The 18,296-nt window shown below is 33.7% G+C and overlaps 1 long non-coding RNA gene and 1 pseudogene across 1 annotated transcript; both read left to right on the forward strand.

The window, feature by feature from the left end:
- The first annotated feature begins 6,456 nt into the window (after positions 1–6,456).
- On the forward strand, positions 6,457–9,829 carry LOC122291783 (annotated as a pseudogene).
- A 604-nt stretch (positions 9,830–10,433) lies between these two features.
- Positions 10,434–12,706, forward strand: LOC122291787. Its single transcript, XR_006236763.1, has 2 exons — positions 10,434–11,084; positions 12,349–12,706. It is a non-coding gene; the product is annotated as an uncharacterized LOC122291787 (long non-coding RNA).
- The last annotated feature ends 5,590 nt before the right edge of the window (positions 12,707–18,296 follow it).

Raw genomic sequence — 18,296 nt, forward strand, 5'->3', positions numbered from 1 at the left:
AAGAATGGCAGTGGAACGAGGGAAACAGCGATCGCCTACCAAACAATCTTTTATATTTTCAATTTTTTTTTTTTTTTTTTTTTTTTTTTTTTTTTTTTTTTTTTTTTTCAGAACGCAGGAGATAAGATTAAAAAAAAAAAGAAAAAAAAAAAGGGCAGAGTGTGGGCACCAATAACTGTTACTCATGACATGCCTGCGGACACACAAAAACCATGGAAACGAGAGAGGTAGAGAGCTTGGTGGTCCCATAATTTTTTTTTTTGAATTTTATTACATATAAATAAAATCACATATTAATTTACATATTAATATTGATTATTTTATATTTAAAATTTAAATTATTATTATTTTTAAAAAATTTAACTTTTTAATCAATCACATTAAATTTATACACATATTAATATACAATTATGATAGTAACTAATTTTTTTTTTTTTTTAAGCTAGGCAGGGCAGTAAGCTATATTGAATAAGCTTTGCGTAGTGTTTACTTAATCATGAAAGAAATTACAGTGGAAACAAGTCAGTTTCACAAGACTAATAGTTTATACCTATTGGGGTTTCACTATTTTAAAATTAGTTTTGTCACGTATAAATAAATTTATATGTCGATTTATATATTAATATTATTATATTTATATTTAAAATTTAAATTAAAATAATTTTTATTAAAATTTAATTTTTTGATCAATTACAAGTGCAGATATTAATAACTCGCTTACCAACAAATTTTTCCTTTTAAAAATTTTCTTTTATTCATGTGTAAAACAAAAGTTTCGCGATCTGTGCTTGGTCCCATTGCCTAAAAGCAAAATAATTCTTGCCAATAATTCGTTATAAAATAACAAAATAGTACTCATAAAAGACGTTGCAACCATGAGCCCACCTCCAATAGGATTGTCAGAATCCAAGGCTGCACATTAACCCATATATCAGACTTTGTATACAAATTATATCCCTCCACATTACTAATTTACTATCACTTTTGTTCAGCATAGAATCATTTAATTTGAAAAAATTGAAATCCAGCCATTCCATGATTAGCGGGAGGATAATCACATATTCACAAGTGTAACAAATATTAAATAATAATATTTTATTTTATTTATCATATAGTTTACAACATTAAATAGATTTTTTTAAAAAATTATGTACTTGTTATTCAACTTTATTTGATCTATTTTATAAAAAAATGGATACATATTGCAAACAGTTCTCGAAATTCACTTCATAATTAAAGAAATGAAAAATATAGTTGCAAGCACAATTGTGCACTAATCTGTGTACCAATATGATATAATTGGTCAAAAAGTAAATTTTATTGAAAACAGTGTTAATTTAAATTTTAAGTATAAATAAATCAGTATTGGTACACAGATTAGTGCGCGATTGTGCTTGTATGTAGCAAAACTCTTAAAGAAAGGTTGGCGTTGGGATATGCAGGTCGGTACGACTCTTGCTATTGTCCATACGATCGGAGCTCCTTTTTATATGAGTTTTGCTATATATAAACACAGTCGCGTATTAATCTGTATACCAATATTGATTCATTCATATTTAAAATTTAAATTAATATTATTTTCAATAAAATCTACTTTTTGACCAATCACATTATATTGATATATAGATTAATGCATAATTATACTTGCAATTATATTTTTTCTTTTTATATTGGCGCTAAAACTCCACACAAATCACACCCACCGCGACAAGACTCAATCACCATTAGAGAAACTGCCTATGTACCATAACCGACTAAAAATTAAAAATAAATAAATAAATAATAAAAATTGAATGAATTGTAAAAATCACTTTAAATTGAAGCCAGTACACGTATAAACTCATTCAAAACACATAATTGGTATTGCTTGTCAAAACAAGAGGGGCATAAATGTAAAATTAAAACATTATGTTAACAGAATTCATCACTTTCCTTACAAGAAAAATTTAGTTACAAATACAACTGCATACTAATACATGTACCAATCTAATATGATTGGTTAAAAAGTAAATTTTCTTTAAAACAATGTTAATTTAAATTTTGAATATGAAGTATTGATACGCAGTTTAGTACGTGACTTTGATTGTACATAGTAAAACTCTTCCTTATAAGACAACTGAAGCAAGGCTGCTAAAAACTTACAGAGAATAAGGGAGGCGGAGCTGGGTTGGTTCAGTGATGGCGAGCATGTGACGTTTGAGCTACAGAGAGAGAACTGTGAGAGAAAGAGTTTGAGATGGAGAGGTGAGCAAACAGAGAGGGAGAGATCGGCGTGAAGGAGAATTGCTCACCGAAGGAAATAAATGCGATGGAGGCTTGGCCTAGGGATGGAGTGACTGAATGACGACGACTAAGCACTAAGGAAGAAATGTGTAGTGGCCTCTGTCGAGGGCAGTGTCTTGTTGGGTAACTTTGGCTCACGGTGGAGAGAATTCCTCTGTTTATAGATAAAAACAGAGGCATGGCTGGCAATTTACGTGGCTGATCTTAGCAAATGATGGAGGTTGAGTAGTTGGTCATGGCTGGTTCTAGGCTGTCTGTGGTAGTCCATGCAAGGAAAACTGGGACTGAGAGTGCAACCGTTTGCTCTGATTTTGAGCAACCAAACAGAGACTTTGAGGAGGTGAGGTTGCGATAGTGAAAACGGGTCTGGGTGGAAGTGAAGCTTGGCTTCAGTCTGGGTTAAACTTGGTGGCAGCGGCTTTCGGTTTGCCTTTGGTTTGAGTAGGCCACAAGCGTGAAGCTCTACAACAGAACGACTACCAACAGAGATGAAACAAGGTAGCAGCGGTGTCGAGGAAGAAGAAAGGCACATGTTAGATCTGTCCAACGGCCCAAAAGTGTGTGATTGGTAATTTGCTGAGGATGACGACGAGTATGGATAAATGAAAAAGATAGGATTGCGGCTAATGAAGAAAGAAACCAAGAGAAGGTTGTCGGCTCAGAGAGAGAGAGAGAGGAGAGAGATGAGAGAAATGATAGAGAGCGAGATATTTTTGTTGGTTTAAAAGCAAAAGGGATTGGCAAAAATGTACACAAAACAACGGGTAAAATAGAAAGAAAAAGTGTTAGACGAAAACATTGTAGTATCTGAATTTGCACTTTTATATATATATAGTAGATGTTGGAAAAAGTTTCTTTCTTGATAACCTAACCGTGCTGTGAGACCAAAGTGCCAATCTTTGATAAAAGGGTATGCAAGATCTAGAAGGAAGTGATCGCATCAGCCCAAACACAACCCCTAATTATTAATTTATTTTGTCGACTAATATAGCACAGTTGGTACAATTGGTGACGTAGATTGTCACACTTTTAACATGTTTGAAGACCGAATTTAATGAGCCCGTAACCTACCATATAGACTTTTCCAAGATCAGAAATTCAAAACTGCAAGGTAGTGATGAATAATGGCAATGACATTATTAAAAGGACGAACAATGCTACTGTTATTATTAAATATGTCTATCAAATACACATATTAGTATAAATGAGTTTTTTTTTTTTTTCTTTCTTTAAGTAATTTTCAAACATCTTTAACCATTAAGAAAATATATATATATATATATATATAAATTTACTAATAGTCAGTTTATTAATCATTAAAAAAATAAAAAAAATATATGAATGAGTATATTTGATAATCGTAATATCATTTTCCTAAAAATATAGAGTTCTTATGAAGTTATCAACCCAATTGAGGAGAGTTTATATCAATTGTGACTTTGTGTTCTAGTTGTATTAAGGTTTAGGCTGTTTGTTCACAAACAGTGGTGGCACTAGCAATTGTGTTGAGGGGGATAATTTTTTTTTACTGTTCGGCATATTTATATAAAGAGTAATATTAGATACACTCGTGGGGCGTGCAAGCGCTACGCACTCCATTTAGAAAAAAAAAGTAAGGTCCATTATTAAAAAATAATTTTTTTTATATGGGTCTTAAATTTACCTATATTTTTCAAAGGATGTGGGCGAGACTTGCACATTCTAAAACTGCCAACATCATTTCTCTTATGTAAATTAAAAAGAGATTGAAAAATTATTAAAACATAACTACATATAAAATTAGATCTCGGTAATTTGCTAGATACATATAGAAATAAAATTCTAAATATAACTTAATATTTGTTTTAGATTCTAATGATATTAATATTTTATGAAATAATATTCATTTATTATTATTTTTGTAATAAAATATTTAGAATTTATTTTATTCATATAAACTATTAATGGATCTTTTAGAATGTCATCTTTTGTTCTAATATATAAGCTACTTTATCAAATTCTATGCAAAACTTAGATATTTTCATATCACATTAAATATATAATGCTATAATTGAGAGTTTAAATAAATTCATTTTTTGCTTAATGAAGTCTAGAGGATAAAATTTCTCAACTAATTTTCATGTAGATTATCGATTTTAAATAATTTTTCTTATATTTTCACTTTAAATTCCATATTAAGAAGCCCAATATTATATATCAAAAAACTTTAGAATCTATATTAATAAGTTATTATTTTTTCTAAACTTAGTTTTAATTTTAATTTTGGAGGGGTCATATCCTTGAAAATAAATAATATATAGAAATTAAACAAAATTTTGGGACTGTAAGAAAAAAATTAGAGAGGTACATTTCTAGATATATTGAAATTTTAGAAACTTTTAGAGAGCATCTGAAAATTGTAGATTTTTTTGGAGGGCTATTTTTTTATATATATACAATTATGTATAAAATCTGAGGCGTATATTGTATTTTCAAAAAGTTTTAGAGGGCCCTCAAGCAAAACGTGGGTCTAACACTATTTACAAATGATCTTATTTCAACATCTAGACACTATTTAAATATAAACACTTTTCAATTTCAAGTTTTCAACTTTTTTATCTAATCATTACAATTTTTTCAAATTTTCAAATAAAATATAAAAAACAATTCAATTGTTTCAAATCTCAAAATAAAGATAATACTAAAAAAAATTATATTATAACATTTTTAACTTTATAATATTTATATTTAACTTTTTATCTCTCTTCCCAAATTTACATATATAAAACATTTAATTTAAATTATTTTATTACAACTCATAAACTACCTTACTATTATTAACATATTTTCATTTTGATCTCATATGTATAGCCAACCTGAGTGATGTTACAACAGTATTTTTCTACTGTAAATGAGGGTCGTGAATAAAATTTATGGGGCTCTTTCCGTTCATTGAAAAAAGAGGTGTACTCCAAACAAACGTGATATGTGCCAAGGAGAGCTTGTAGCAAATTAGCGAGATCTGTAGGTTTGGATGGTGAGGTAAAATTTTTTTTATTTGAAATAAAAGTTTAAAATATTATTTTTTAATATAATTATTATTTTGGGATATAAAAAAATTGTATTATTTATTATATTTTGTGTAAAAATTTTAAAAAATTATAATAATAAAATAATATGAAATAAAAATTTTATGTCAGATGTCACTTACCAAACATGCACTAAAGTTCTCTTTATAAGCAAAATGCGCCTCTAGGGTCAAGAATTGTGTCCTTATCGGGATAGTATATTAGCAGTGGACTCACTATCACATTAACATTTTTTTATCTCTCTAGGTTTAACTATGAAAATAGGTGAACCAAAATGGTAAATTTACTAATTATAAAAATTTGGTAAATTTTTATGTAGTCGATGACTTGTAGCAATATAATAAAATAGATATTAATTTGATATTCCTCTTATTTTATTTTTTTAATTAGCAATACCAAAATTTTTATAAGGAAAATGCTACTTACTAATATCCAATGAGTTTGCTCTCACCGTTGGTATATTTATTTATTTATTTTTATTTAATAATTAAAGAAGTAATATTAGTATATTTTTATTTTTAAAAAATATTTAAACATATTAAAAAAATATAAATAAAAAATAAAAAATTAGTTATGGGCACGCGGTCAAATGTGGCCGGCACGCTTCCACCACCCATTCTATAAAGGAGAAATGCTACATATCATCCTACACCACACACTTTATATATTAAAATATTATTTTTTATTTTTTTATTTTTTATTTTATTTTATTCTTATTAAACTAATTAAATTATTTTATTTATCATTCACACACTACATATTTATTATAAAAAAATAAAAAAAATTAAAATAATTAAATATAATGTATAAAATGTGAGAATGACGAATAGATTTTTCCTCCATAAATGCTTCCATCGAGTGACTAGAACTGGTAGTCTGCTTTGGTGGTGGTCCTGTGTTCGTACTTTTTGTCCATCGGATTCATGCACGTTCATGGAATCTCTGGGAGGCTGGGAGCGAACAAAAAGGCTATAAAAAGCTGCTTCAGCTCAACGGCTCATTGCAATCTCTTGCAGGTTCTCTCCCTTCCTCTCTCTCTCTCTCTCTCTCTCTCTCTCTCTCTCTCTCAGCACCGGTGAAATAAAGTGACTTTTGTTAGGTATGGTACGGCGTTAGTTAGACCAACACAGGAATCACTTCATTAATTTCCTTAATGTTCAAGAATCACGCCCCGGATTTTGTTTTTCTTTCTCTAAGCTCATGTGTTTCCAATTCTGAGACTGCTCGATGTGTATGTTAACATAGGGTTTTAATCTCATTTGATTGAAACTTATTTCCATGCATTGTTTGCTTTAGCGTAAGACTGGTGCAAGTTTGGGCTGGGTTCGGAAGGTGAATATTCAGTCTCCACTTTCTGCTCCATGATACTCAAATTGTGGTGCATAACTGCTAATTGAATATAGGAAGTTATTCTTCCCTGTTTGTATCAATGGAACATGAGTTAAGTCAGCATTGTTTCTCTTTGCATTTGAAATGCTCTCTCAGCATTAAGTAGTTCATACAATTTTCAAGTAAAATAGAGCATATAGCTTCCCCTTGGTCTTGTTTGTGATGAATCTTTTTCTATCATTCTCACTCTTGTAATGACAAGTTCAATAATTAAAGAACATGAATGGCGTTAATTGATGAACGTGAATTGATGAAAGTCAAATTTTCCCTTTTTATGTATGCGTTGTCTAATGTGTGTGTGTGTGTGTGTGAGAGAGAGAGAGAGAGAGAGAGAGAGAGAGAGAGAGAGAGAGAGAGAGAGAGAGAGAGGATACAAATTCTTTTAAATTCACGTGTATGTATGCAAAGAGATGAAAAAATTCATTTCTTTGATATGCGGTAGGTTCCTCTCTGTGTTAATGCTCGTAGATAGCACCCAATTCTAAAGGTATCAGATATATGCTCTTACTTGCGATGTTAATTTTTCACTGTGTTCTGTTTTTCATTCATCCCAAATGAAAAGGTACCGTAAATTTTCTTCTAAACTGTCGAGAATCCTTTAAGGAAGCCAGTTTTCCTCTCAAGAAACTCTACTGCAATCAGAAATATCATTTTCTTTTTTTATTAAATCAGGATGTTGAAAAGATTTACAGTGGTTTTGTTGATTGGGCTGCTGGCATGGGCATATCAAGCCACCCACCCTCCACCTCCCAGCATTTGTGGCTCCCCAGGCGGCCCTCCTGTAACAGCGCCTAGAATAAAGCTCAGGGATGGAAGGTATCTGGCCTACAAGGAGCATGGGGTGTCAAAAGAAGTTGCCAAATATAAGATTATCTTTATTCATGGCTTCCTCTCTACTAGACATGATGTAGTGATTACAGCAAACGCCCCTCCAGTACTGAAATCCTTTAAGATTGAAATTCTAAATCTCATCATGTCTACATAGAATTTAGTTGTCAATATGAGTTTACTAATCGACTTCATGGTGGAAATAATTTTCAGGAATTTATCGAAGGACTGGGACTCTACATTGTGTCTTTTGACAGACCAGGTTATGGAGAAAGTGATCCAGATCCAAAAAGATCAGTGAAAAGTTTGGCTTTAGATATAGAAGAGCTAGCCGATCAGTTGGGATTTGGATCCAAATTTTATGTAATTGGGCAGTCTATGGGCGGCCAGGTGGTTTGGGGCTGCCTCAAGTACATTCCTCATAGGTAACCAGCAAAATGATTAATCCAAACAAATTTGAAGTAAAAAATATGATATATTTGTTCACGGATAGCATGTATGTAAAATGAAAGAAATTGAGAATGAATCTAGGTGAAAGAAAGAGTAAAAGCCTCTTTAAAAGAAAGCATACCCTTGATCTGTTGAGAAGTTGGAATTTTGTGAAGTTTAGTATGATCAAGTATTGTTTCTTCCTTAAAACTTTAAGAAACATTGTTTCCTGATATAATATGTATAGATTGCTGGGTCCTTTCTGCATCATCTCACTCCAAGTTAGTCATCCTGTATTGTTTTGCTGATAGGCTAGCAGGAGCAACGTTGTTGGCTCCGGTTGTGAACTACTGGTGGCAAGGCTTTCCTGCCAACTTGTCTACAGAGGCTTACAACAAACAACCTCAGGACCAGTGGACCCTTCGAGTTACTCACTACATACCATGGCTAACCTACTGGTGGAACACTCAGCAGTGGTTCCCTGCATCCAGTGTCATATCCGGCAAACCATATATATTGTCTCGCCGAGATCTAGAAATACTTTCCAAGTTTGCTGGGAGGGAGAATCCGCACAAGGTACCTTTTTTGTATACTACTAATTTCTCAAAACTAATTATTGGCCTCAATAAGTAGATGGGGATGAAAAATAATTAACTGCATGCGAGCAGTATAAGAACCAAGTTGGTCAGTTACCGTATTAACATATCCCTTGCACACTTCTTGTAGTATACATGAGTGAGTGTAAAGGTTAAATCTTATACTACTTGGTTATCAAAAATTTGAGCAGTTAATAGGACATAACTGGGTCCGAACCCATAGGTTTAAGTTTTGAGTTGAGGTGATATCCCAAAATGTTTGCATTCAAGAACCCCAGGGGAAGTCTACCATACATATTCACAATTGTGAGCTAATGTTGAGCTCTTGGTGATGTTTAAAGAGTTCCATTCCATGGGGAGTATCGCTGATGTAGTGATAAACTCATGCGGAGAGATTTTTAAATAGAAATGTGAGTGAAAAAAATTTGAGATGTAATTTAATATAATAAGGTGCACAAACATATATCTAAGCTTTTGGGTTGGTATGGTATTCAAATATATTACATTATGATAAAACTGGAAGACTCCCTTGGTATTCATTTTTCTAACCGTATGACTCAACAGCCATGTTTGAAACACTAGATTCTTCTGTAAGGATGTTCCAGTGTTTAAAAAAAAGTGTCTGCCATTAGGATGTGGTTAGGAAATGCGATCATCAGTCTTGTGGAAAGAAATTTCTTCATCAAAAAGTTTTGAGACATAATTATTATTGTGAATGTTGACCGGGGCACAAGATAAATCACTTTCTTCATGTGTTCTTAATTTATGTTGGATTTTTCTTCTTCTTTATTCTTGCAGGCACAGGTCAAGCAACAAGGAGTATTTGAGTCCATTCATCGTGACTTGATGATTGGATTTGGGAGTTGGGAGTTCAGTCCTATGGATCTTGAAAACCCTTTTACAAATAATGAAGGCTCAGTTCATCTATGGCACGGCGATGAAGATGATCTTGTGCCAGTCACTCTGTGCCAGTCACTCTGCAACGCTATATTGCTAAAAAACTTCCATGGATTCAATACCATGAGTTACCTGGTGCTGGACACCTATTTCCAGTTGCTATAGGAGCGAGCGAAGCTATTCTTAAGGCGCTTTTGTTGGGTTAGAGCTGAAGTAGTCTCGACTCTCAACACCTCTTATCTTTTTGTTGTGTATGTCAGTTGCACAACCACAACCGCAATCATCATTTCTATATATATATATATATATATATAAAAGTAAAAAATCAGTAAGGGGCCCCGAGCATAGCTCTCATTAATAAAATTCTTGTTTACCTATTAAAAAGAAATTTGATCAGTGAGAAATAGAGGGTCCTCTCTACCTTGTCGGAAGCTTGCAACGGAGGATGGCCATCCCCCTCCTCCGCGGTCCTTCCATTGCTCCACACAATACGTGCAGGAACGGCCGAATGTGGAAACTGATGACTAATTTGGGAACACAAGTATTATTAAATATTTTCAGATCTTTCTTTTCCAAAACATCATTTAAATAAGAAACATTTTTTAATTTCAATACCTCAAATTTTTCATCTAATAATTAATTAACGATTACAATTTTTTCAAATTTTTAAATAAAATATAAAAACAATAAAATTTTAAAAAATATATTAAAAATTATATTTAAACAAAATTTTAATTTTATAATATTTTTATTTAACTTTTTCTCTCTCATTTATCAAAACTCAATTAAACTTTTTAAGAAATTGTTATACACATAAAAGATTATACAAAATAAATCCAGAATTTGATATGATTTTATAAAATTTATTAGATCTAATTTATAATAAAAAAAATTTTACAATTTCAAATACTATACAAAACTATATCAATTTATAATTTTATTTTTATATAATTTCTATAGTTAAAGTATTTTTCAAACACAAATGGTTTTATTACTATTCACAATCTGACAGATATTTTAAAATATTCCATGCGTCCAATTGAATCTAATCCTTTAAACTTGGGGCGCTTTTTGACAAAGAGTCAAAGCAAGGAGAATTTTTATTTTTTATTTTTGAATTCAAAATTTCAAAGTAATTTAATCATGAATAAATCTGGGGAGCAACCCCTGTTTAGGAGCAGTCGCTGCACACCTTACATGTCTTAAATAAAATTACCAAAAACACCCTACAACAAAACCAACGTAACGCACGTTCCCTCTTTGATTTCTCAAAATCACTCCCAAACCTCCTCAGCCTTCATCTTCCTCGATCTAAGCCCTCGAAGCCAAGTCCTCTCTACCACGACCTCAGCTCTCGATTCTTGAGTCCACCAAAGTGATGCCCTCAGTCCACTCAACGTGAAGCCGCCCTCAGTCCACCGACACGAATCCCTCAGATCTGCAGGAGGTAAATAATCTGTGATTCTAGGGTCTTTCCCAAATGCCGTTAGTTTTGGGTTCCTTTGGAGCTATAATGACCACATCTGAACTCAACAATTCGCAAAACCTCATGGAATGAAAAGCTAGCGAAAACTGTTCCTACCTATGTCTTCAGGTTTGCATTTTTTAGTGGGGCCATTTTTGTTAGCTTAGTTATGATCAAAAGATTATTGGTACATGCATTTCCGCACTGATTAAGCTTTTTGTAGATCTAGGTGATTGTAGACAATGTTTGTGATTCCCCGTGCTATTTAGATTTTCTCTTGAACCTGTTTATGTTTTCTCTTGCCCCCATTTCAGGATTATGAGAGCTTTTGTTACAGCATTTGATTCTCTTTTTAAACCTCTTCCTGGCTCACATTGTTGATTGCAGTTAAATTTTATACAAGAATGCCTCTTTTTCTTGTTACATTATGTTTTGAGCAGGTTGCTTTTGTTTTAGACAAAGTTTGACACATTAGTGTTCTTCAATGCAACCTTGGTTGTTGAACAAATCCAACTATCAACATTTACAATTGATTCCCTATGAAGGTAAAAAATTTAAGTGAAAAATCTCCAGAATTTTGCGTTTTATATTAGATCTTTGTCCACTATAACCCAAAAATTTTTCCCCAAAAATTTTATATATATATTTTTTTGTTAAGTTTGATAATTTAGAATGTAAACTTGTTGTTTGTGCTATATGCCAGACAAGCATATATTTTGCATGCCTTGTCACCTTTTTGTTTCTCATAAAATTTCTTATTTTTTTCTTAAAAAAAAAAAAAAAAACTTTGGTATTGCATCTATTTGGATATGAAAGTTAGAATAGTTCTGTTTTTTCCCTTTATTTATTCAGACGTAGATTGAAATACTATGGGTAAAGGTTTGTTTGCTTTAATCACTAAAATGTCTTTACCTGCTGCTTTTGGGTGTAATACTTTTGCAATTGTTTATTAGCTTTGGTTTAGGTGTTGGTTGTACAAAAAGGAAGAAAAGAATGGCTCATGTTTCCTTACATGAAAGTTGAGAAATGCCCAATTGGTTATGTTTTTAGAAGGATTGTACCGAGCTCTCTCAATGGCTGTTTAAGTACCTTGTTAATTTTGGATTAAAAATTATTTGAATATGCCTTTCTGTTGTGGATTACAGCTACTATTGAGCACTCGCTCAGTCATCTTGACTCTTAAATGACACCGAGCTATACCAAAGGCTCTTAGCGCATACATATACAATTTTCTAATCTCTAAGCATATGTGGTAATTAAGAGAAAGACCTCTTGAGAGGAGTTGAAGATTCATTCCATATATATTTATTTTAATTTTTGAACATAATAAAAAAGATTAATTTGCTTAAAGTTATTCCTTTTTTTTTTCCCCTGACAACGTGCTTGGTTGCAGTATCTTATGATGCCACCTTATATGTCCTACCCTCAATTGAGTAATACGGAGGACGTGAGGCAAGTTGAAATGACTCATGTGTCAACTGTGCCAACTAGTGCGGAATTTTCAAAAAGTGTTGGAAATACATCATGGATGACTTATCAAAGTTGTCGTGCTACTTGTTTTGTGTTGGTGTAATTTTAGTGTTCATTTGATTTTAGACTGCTTGTTTTGTGTTGATGTAATCGCTGTGAGCATTGTACATAGCGTAAATACCATGTTCTATTCTGTTTGATAGTGCACTATAAATTCATACTTGGCTACCCTTAAGTCTCAATTTTCATCTATTGAAATAATCTGTCTTCGTTTTTCCCCTCTGAGTTGGGCATCAAAGTAGCATTTCTACCGCAATGAGATGACAAAACCTTAGCATGTCATGGTGAGAAAAGTACGTATGCTATTGTAAATTTGTGAAGTTCAACTATGAACAAAGGAAATGCTAGAGAGAGAGAATGAGAAAACAGTTGCAAATGCTCCACAAATTCATGTTGCAATGTGAGAGGATCTATGATTGAACGTTGGATAAGCAGGCTATTTATCATTTACAATTTATTATAAGAAAGCATAAGCAAACAGTTCTCGATGAAACTGTAGAAGTTGCATTGCATCTACGAGCTATTATCACTCTGTAAATCCAAGTTTAGGGTAGGGAACTGATTTAGAACAGTAATGCCATGAAGAAGTGGCACTTGGAGGGGTAGTCAGAGGCTCTTCAACAATAGCAGTCCAAGGGAATTCAACAAAAAATTTTTGCTCTGTTTAATAAATGCACAAAGTGATAGACACCGCAAGAAATTAGACCAAGAAGTAGTTGATACAAACCAGTACAAACATATAACTTGTGATGAAAATATGGAGGACCATGGAAATTTATCAAAACCAAAACATCATAAGTTAATTGTTGTCCAAGTACAAACAGAAAACATAGGGGTTGGACCATTACATTTGGTCAATACAAAAACTATATAGATGGATACAAGAACTATATAGAACATACCCATCTATTTACATGTTACAATTTATTTGAACCAAGTCAAAATTATTACAATACAATTCAGTACAAACATAATAATTTTCTCTCTTCCTTTTGAAGAGCTCTCTCTCTCTCTCTCTCTCTCTCTCTCTCTCTCTCTCTCATTTTATCTTCCCTTTTTTGAACTTTGTACTCAGGCCGCAAGACGTTATCCCACATCTTCCAAATTACATTTTCTCTTGTACGAATGTTCTCCTCTGGTAAATAAAATATACAACAACAACTACTTCCATTGTGCTTTGAATAAAATACAACTATTTCAACCAAGCAAAAAATGTCGGTGACTCGTGAGTTTTCAGGGTTCAGATGCTAGCCCCTGCATTTAAATAAGCATATCTGTGAGCCCATTTTTAGCCACCAAGAGATAAGACTTGAATTAATACTTCACAATTTGGTCATCAACCAAAACTCGCTAACTCACTATCTTCCTTGGGTAAAATAATGAACACTGAAAAGAGATTAGCTTTTACTTTTAGTTGCAGACCTTGATAATTTCTTGGTTCAGGAAAAGATCAACATAACAAGATTAGCCAGCCAGCCAAAAAAAGCAAGAAAAATTGTCTCGTTCATACACAAAAATTTTGCAAATAGTACAACTGATTCACAATTGAAGGGGCAAACTGAGCATATCTCTTACATTTGTGGAAGTGCACTAAATAAAAGGAATGGGTATAGAAATGAAAATTAACCTCTAATAAATGTGCAGTTCAACTCTATCTATGTACGCCAAATGCAAATATTCATGAGTAAAACCGAAACCAAAATCAAAACCAAAACCACATAATAAGAAAATAAAATATTCTAGCATACAATAACATAACTAAATAAATAAATAAATACAAACTAACTAACTCAAATAAATTCAAATCAAATAAAACAAATCAAATGACAAACTTTAATTAAAATAAATTTCAAATCACAACTTTAAAAACTTTCTGGTACTATACCTACGGGACATGTGGTTTTACCCAGAGCCAAACCGCTCTGATACCACCTATGACGCCCCCAAATCTCACGTACGGATACGTAAAAATCGAGACGTCGGGATGATGACAACACAGGTCACTACCCTATTGCCAAGTGCTAAGTGTGTGTACATGCAAAAAGTGTGCAAATAAAAACACGCAGCGGATAATAAAAGTCTTATAACTAAGTATCAGAATTTTTTGTTTAATACAAACCCGATTAAAACATACATAATAAAATATTGCAAGTCCTAAATATCGTTTCAAAACCAAACTACAAGGCATAAAACTCCAAATCAAAACTCTAGCAGAGCCGCCTCCTCGGGCTCAGCCTCCTCCTATTCCTCCACATCTGCATCAAAGTCTACGGTACCAAAATGGTGCCGCAGGTAAGTAAAGATCCAAACGCCACAAGATAAAAACATATTAAACTCAACAATATGCATGAAAGAATGCCAAATGCCCATATTCTATAAATCTATATTTTTTTCCCAAGCACGCCAAAATCTCATTTGGTCCCAAAAATATATTACTTTCCAACTCACGTCAAAAGTCTCATTTGGCCCAAATCCAACTCAATTCGATATCCAATTAATCCGAATGCACCATGACCTCCCCTAGGGATCAATCCCACACCCTGTCTCTCATCGTCACACTACTAGTAACGACCATGCGTGTGACTTCGTAACGAGCGATGTCCAGTTCCACGCCCCGCGCGTACGTAGCCAAGTATCCTCTAGCTCTCGCCAGCAAAGGGCCACGGAGTCGATACGAAAGCGTTACCATCCTGCCCGCTCCCGTTGTAGCCCAGCGACAACTCAGGGGACGTCACTCAATATATTATGCTCCCGAGTGACCAGAGGAGCTCCACCAAGATAATATCCCATCTCGGCTTGGGGTCGTGATACACACGCACCTAAAAATCCATTTACACAAATAAAATCGATTTTTCTCAATTTAATAAAATGCACATGAATGCACACCTCAAGATACAAATCATCTAACCAATCACAAAATCAACAATAACAAACAACTCCGTCCTTAATCCATCCGACCTCCGACTCCTCGGACTCAGTCCGGAATTAACCAACCAGTCAATGAATTTATTGTAAAATTAATAATATATTTAAATCTAAAATAGAGTTTAGAAAATACTTACAGCGCTATAAGATAATTTTTGAAGGATCACGATGTTGCAAACGGCGGAGAAAAAGCTACGTAACAGTGTAAAATACACTGTGGTCGTGGGTTGTAAAATATCCACTTTCGAACGGGGACAAACCAAGACTTGAAATTGATAGAGAATGACCTAGAGATGTTTATGAAGCTAATGGAAGTGAGTTTTGACCGTGGGTGGCGGTGGAAATGGCGGTGGAAGTGAAAAAAAGGGTAAAACGGAGTTGAGCTCGTGGGATTTGCTCCGGCAACGGATTGAGGCTGTAAATGGGTGGTTTAGGACCGTAAAAGGTAGGTGATGAAGTAGTGAAGAGATGGTGGCCGGAGGTGAAAAGACGGCGGCGGAAATACACAAAAACCGTGCAGCTTGGAGGGGCTCTCGTCGGCAAACAGCGGCTCGGATAGAGGTGAAACTTGGTAGGGTAGTTTATCGGCCGAAGGGGAAGGTTTCTGGGTGGGTGGTGTAGGCCACGGTAGACGGACATCGGTGGTCTGGGCCGAAGAAGCAACCAGCGAGAGAGAGAGAGAGAGAGAGAGAGAGAGAGAGAGAGAGAGAGAGAGAGAGAGAGAGAGAGAGAGAGAGAGAGAGAGAGAGAGAGAGAGAGAGAGAGAGAGAGAGAGAGAGAGAGAGAGAGAGAGAGAGAGAACATGCAACGCGCGGGAGAAGAACGGGGAAGAAGAAAGAAAAAGAAGAAAAAGAAAAGAAGGAAAGGAAAAAGAAAAGGAAAAGAGAAAAAGAAAAAGAGAAAAGAAAAAGAAAAGATGAGGAAAAGAAATGAGATCCAATCCTCACCTCCGTCCAAAAATTGATCCGACAAAAACAAATATAAAAACTATAAAACGACTAAAATAATTTAAACATCATATCAAACTAAAATAAATCTAATTAAAATACAATAATTTAAAATAAAAGAACTAATATTTTAATTAAATTAAAATACTCCTTCAGTGAAAATACACGTAAAAACGGAGTATCATAGCGAGGCGCTAGGCAGAAGGGTAAAAGCAAGGCGCGAGGCACTGGGTAGAGGGAGCGGCGAATGCGGGGAGTGAAATTTCAAATGGTCTCAGGTAAAATGCATGTTTCAGTGGGTGGGGTGTGACGCCCCCAAATTCCGTTTGGGATTGGACGGACATTTGAAGCGTCGAGACATGCAACACAAGGTTACCTGCCCCCGTTCATGACATATAAGATGCAATAATCCTAACATGCATCTAACATTATGCAATATTCGCAGCGGATAATTTTTTTCTTTAGCAATACTATGCACCAAATTAAAATATCCCAAATACTTAAAACATACTTCATATATAAAGATACATTGAATAACTAAGATCACAGAACTATTCCAAAATAGTTATGATCTAAAAGTACTGGAGATGCAACTCCATCGTACAAGTAGTAATTTAACTACTATATTAACCTTAACGACGCACCGTCGTTCAGTCGACTGTATCTAGTTGGTCAGCTCCTGATCTTCCTTCAGGTCCTGTAACAAGATCTACCATTCAGGGGGAATGGTAGTTGGGACTACCACAGTGAGATTTGATTACAAATCTCAGCAAGTTAACAAAAAACTTCCATACAGACTAATGATGCATGTATGACAGTAAAAGTATAAATGCATAATCAAATTCATAAGTAATTAAAGAATAACTTAGCGTACAACATAGCATAATTGACATAACTTAAATTGAAACATGAACTGAACTTGACTTATCATAAACTTGCTTTGAAACTTGAATTAACATGAAAAATACATACTCCACAGTTGTTGTGGCCCCATGTATTTTACGTGTAAATACATACTCCACAGTTGTTGTGGCCCCATGTATTCTACACAAACTTGGCTTAACATTAAAAATACATACTCTACAGTTGTTGTGGCCCCATGTATTCTACACAAACTTGACTTAACATGAAAAATACATACTCCACAGTTGTTGTGGCCCCATGTATTCTACGTGTAAATACATACTCCACAGTTGTTGTGGCCTTATGTATTCTACACAAACTTGACTTAACATTAAAAATACATACTCCACAGTTGTTGTGGCCCCATGTATTCTACACAAACTTGACTTAACATGAAAAATACATACTCCACAGTTGTTGTGGCCCCATGTATTTTACGCATTACAATTGTAGTTAAATACATACTCCACAGTTGTTGTGGCCCCATGTATTCTACACAAACTTGACTTAACATTAAAAATACATACTCCACAGTTGTTGTGGCCCCATGTATTCTACGTGTAAATACATACTCCATAGTTGTTGTGGTCCCATGTATTCTACACATCATAATGTATTCAAGATGAAATGTGACTGGAATACGAAAGGACTGAAGTCCTGACGTAACATAACGTGACTTGAACATAACTTAGAATACATGACCAACTTGAGATAGAAACATTTCGTAACATGGCATAACATATAATAGACAACATATTTAACATGACATACTTGCAACAGTGAATATTACATGACTTGACTTACATGTAATGGATGACATACTTAGCATGACGTACTTGTAATGTACAGTAATATATAACAGAATATATTATGTAACAGATAAAAATTGATGACAGAATAAATTCTGTATAATAGACAATTACATGATAACTTGACATGGCATGACACATATGATAACATACATACATACACTGTAGTTCTTTTACTTAGCACACATACACAGTAGACTGCTAGTAAGTTAAAAACTAACTTACCT

Source organism: Carya illinoinensis, chromosome 13, assembly GCF_018687715.1.
Source record: "Carya illinoinensis cultivar Pawnee chromosome 13, C.illinoinensisPawnee_v1, whole genome shotgun sequence".
NCBI classification, from domain to species: Eukaryota; Viridiplantae; Streptophyta; class Magnoliopsida; order Fagales; family Juglandaceae; genus Carya; species Carya illinoinensis.